The following is a 4,491-nucleotide window of genomic DNA, read 5'->3' as shown; positions in this document are numbered from 1 at the left end:
CTAGTGCACTTGAGATCGATTCCTTGAATTTATATTTATAATGCTCGTTTTCTTAGCCGAGTCCTGAGGGAGATGGTGATTGAATTGTCAAAAATAGCCTTGAGAAGAGTCTGAATTACTTTAGGAGTCCATCTTGTGAAATTTGTTGGTTACATCCAATTTTATCGGATCTCTCCGAAGAGACAAATCTCTTGGGTGTTGGTCAACTGTTCACGAAATTAACGAATCTGAGATATTTCCTCTTACATTAAAAAAAGAGAAATTGTTATTATTTTATTTCGTCTTGAGTAGCGGGTTTTAAAAATAGGAGGAAAACGAGGGGTTTTTTTGGTCCATTTTAGAGTGCCTAGTTCAAGTACTAAGAGACTAAGAGTGGGTACTGCTGTAATATAGATGATCTAATAGGGGTACTTTTAACAATGAACATGTACGCATTCACTTCAGTAATCAGGATCAAGTTGTTCAACTTTCAACGTTGTAAACGCTCCACTGCGGTAAACTCAGCATTTTTTCTTCTTCATCTTTTACGCTATTATATAATTGGAAAATTTAAACAAAAGTAACACCTATTATATCTAATATTCTTTTGCTTAATTCTATCAAATTGCACGCTTGTTTTATCAATCTTAAAGTGAGAACATCCCCACCAAAAAAATAAAAATAAAAAAAGCTTAACTTGTAGCATGCTCAAACATTACTTGGGGAAATTAATATTATTTCTCTTTTAAATTTGTTTACCAATTGTTTTTATTATAATTAATGGGATTAATTAAAAATAAAATATTGGAAATTAACCTGACTTCAGTCTTGTAATAGAATCAATGGTAGGGTTTTGTAAAATATCTTTATCGGGACTTTTAAAAGGTTTTTATTTTTACTTTTAAATTTCAAATCCAATTTTAATTTTATCTCCATTATTGTATGTTGTTAATTAATTAGTTTTATTCGTCGATTCCATGTTTTAAAAATTTGCTTATGATATTCGTACTATCAAAGCCGCGACTTAATTAATAATCGGATGCATGTTACATGTACAAGAAAATCGAATCTTTTCCCACTTGACAAGTTTAAATAAGTTTCGCTCTGACCCAATTAATATAATAAAAATTAGAGGCGGCGAGCAGAAACAAAATAGTTAGGGTTCCCAATTAGCGAAGATTAAAATAAGAGTAAACGACATTTTCCCACCCAAAGATTACCGAAATGGCTAGCTCCCACCCTGATTTCATTTATTTTAGATTTTCACCCCTTAAAAGTAACAAAAAAACTGTAATACAATGGTCAAAGGGTAAAATAGTCATTCTACACTAGATTAAATCTAAACTGAGAATGAAAATTTTAGGGTAGCCCTCCATATCTCAAATTTTTCTCATAGCCAGAGTCTCCTATTTCTCTCAACTCACCACTCTCCGATTTGGCCTTTTCCGGCGTCGCCGATCTCCCTCACCACCACCAAAATACTCACCTCACTCCCCTCATTAAACCCATTGTCGTCCGACCCCTGCTTGGACACTCTTCACTGGCCACCTTCTCAATTGGTTTTTTGTGTGCCGTTTGCTTTTCCAGTGATTGTTTCGCTGGAAATTGATGTTGTCACCATCAATCAACCCACTGACCCTTCCTCTCCAAAAGCCCTGACAATCCCATTCCCGTTCGCTCATCGTTCGCTGGTGATTAAAACTTCCCCACCATAGGGTTTTCTGAGTGTGAAAGGTTAATTGGGTTTGATTTGTTCGAATTTTTTGTTTCTTTCGATTGGAGGACGGTTGAGGAAGGTTTTTTGAAGTGCTTTGAGGTTGTGTTGTTGATTTCCGGTCGCTAGCGCTCCCCAAAACTCTCACCTTCAACCCTTTCCCGATTGCACATAAAGTGTTTGAAGAAAGGGCTTTTGTTGTGTTCTATGGTGGTGATATTGTGTGGGTGGGACTGTAACAGTTGCAGGGGTGTGTTTGTTAGGTTTTCAAATATGTAAATACTTAGAAAATCCGAGGGGCATGTTTGTCAGGTTGTCAAGGGTAATACGATAATAACATCTAATAACCTAGCAATGCTACTTTAAGGGTGAAATTTTGGAATAAATAAAACTAGGGTCGAAGCTTGCTATTTCGCTAATCTTTGGGTGGGAACATGTCGTTTACTCTTAAAATAATCTTTTGTTTTCGTATTATTGAAGTTGTTACGTGTCCAAATTAAATTACTTAGTTTAAAGATTGATATTTGATCAGTTATTTAATATTAATTCAACATCACTTTGGGTAAGGCCAAAGCAATCAATGAGGTCAACAACAAATATTTAATCCTAACTTTTAACCCTTATCATCTAGTAGGTTAGTAAATTTGATGACGAGTAATCTTACGTATTTCAGTGCAATATTCCAAATTCATCTAATAGTATATTAAATTTAGTTTGTTATTTACTTAACATTTGTTGTCGTATAAGCAAATGTTATCACTTGAGATAAAAAATTTAAGATGTTTCTAAAGTTGTACAATACTATGCTTTAATTATGAAAAAAAAATTATATTTACATTTAACAATAATTACCTATTGACATTGATTTCAATTTTCAAATCATTGAACCAAGGATGAATTAATCATCAGCGTATTTGTGAGAGGTATTAATCGAGGGCATTTTCTAAAAAAAAATATATAAATTAAAATATAATTTTTTATTTTATAAAATAAAAATAATATTTAAGGTATTTAATATTATTTTTTTCATCAAAGTTTCTAGGATATCTTTATTAAAAATCGTTCGTAATTATTACATATTTTTTTTTCTTTACAAGCAATTAAACTAACTTTGATTCTCTAACATAATAATACACATGATATTTCTAGTTCTTTCAATGTTAAATAATATTATCTGTTCAAATTTTATATATATTTGTATTTATGTGTTTATATTGACATTTGTCTTATATTAAATTCGATACAAATTAGTAATTAACTTTATTTTCTTTTCAATTTCGATTTTAGAATAATATTGATGAATAAATGTTTTTTTGAGAAATTAAAAACTATATAAAACCAGATTTAAAAAAAAAAAAAAAAAAAACAATACTGACTATACCCTTAGAAATAATAATATGTTATATCACAAATTACTAGGTGGTACTCCAAGTATTTCATATGAAGTGAAAAAATTGAAATATTATTCAGATATCTAACACCACTCTCTAGCAATATATGCACAATTGATTTACATTAATAATAATTAATTTCAATATTCAAATTATTGAGTTGAGATAAACGAAGGGTATCACATATCTTATATTGTTATAGAAAAACCATTTGGGAATTGGGCTAGCTTAAAAACTTACTATTTGTTCAACTAAATAAATACATTACATTATAAATGCCAGTGCTACTAACTTTTCTTTTATCATCTTTTAGTCTTCTTTTTGTTTGTATCACATGTAGATCTTGAATCGATATTTGACTAGATTTATCAGCCACACTTTGCTCTTGAATATTTGAAGTCCACAATATATTTTATGTGCTGTCTTCAGTCAACTTACTACTTTCCTTTGAGATTTGTGTGAAAAGCCCTTCAATGCCTTTAATTGCCAATTTTACACAACTTCTCATTCTTTGATGCAACACACCACACTTGTGTTGGTATACGACATAAATTACTAAGTCTTAGTGCTTATGGACACTCATATTTTTTCTCCTACAACCATCTCATCCATTGTAGGGACAAAAAATCATCTTAAGTCTGACGAGACTCAATAACGAAATAAACATGTCACAGTCCAAGGTCTTAGTCCAATTCCAATTGGGCCTAAGTTTAAAGTCACCCTGTGAACTGTTTACTCTATGAGTTGGGCTATCTTACAAGTTAAGCTAAACTGGATTCCAGCCTATTAGCCTACAACTGTACCCATAAATAAGAAATCAGAATCTCATTCTATTTCCTTTTCTACTAAGATCCTGAATCTTATTAAAACTATTAAACCTAATCTGATAAAGGCAGAAAATCTTATTTCTTTTATGATAGGGATTGTCTCTCAAAGTATGACTTAGTGTCCTACTAGGATTCCAACCCCTTGGGTTCACTATATAAACAGAGGTTTGCTCTCTCATAATGCATGGAATCTCCACTACTCAAAACTGTCTACTTGCTCCTAAATTCTTGCTCCCTAGAATTCTACACCTTCATCATAGTCTTGGAATCCAAAAAGACTCCCGGTAATCCTTCTTTCCCTTAACTCTTATTAAATGAGTATCTTTTAGCCTTGCTAACTTAAGCGTCGGAGTACCTACGGCAAACACCACCTCGGTGTTTCTCGTAAGTTTCACGTTTGTCTCTTTGTATGCGCAGGTCCAACGGATTGCCAGTGGCCTCAACCTCATGGGATCAGACCCTATTTCCACAACCGTAGATTTTAGCATCTATAGTTTGGCACCCAACGTGGGACCCTAACAATCATCTGCCAACGATGACTTACAACATGAAAGAAGGCATGAAACTCCCTTCGACTGAC

The sequence above is a fragment of the Pistacia vera genome, unplaced genomic scaffold, assembly GCF_008641045.1.
Source record: "Pistacia vera cultivar Batoury unplaced genomic scaffold, PisVer_v2 Contig181, whole genome shotgun sequence".
Classification (NCBI taxonomy): Eukaryota; Viridiplantae; Streptophyta; class Magnoliopsida; order Sapindales; family Anacardiaceae; genus Pistacia; species Pistacia vera.
The sequence above is the reverse complement of the archived record's forward strand: the minus strand, read 5'-3'. Positions refer to the sequence as shown.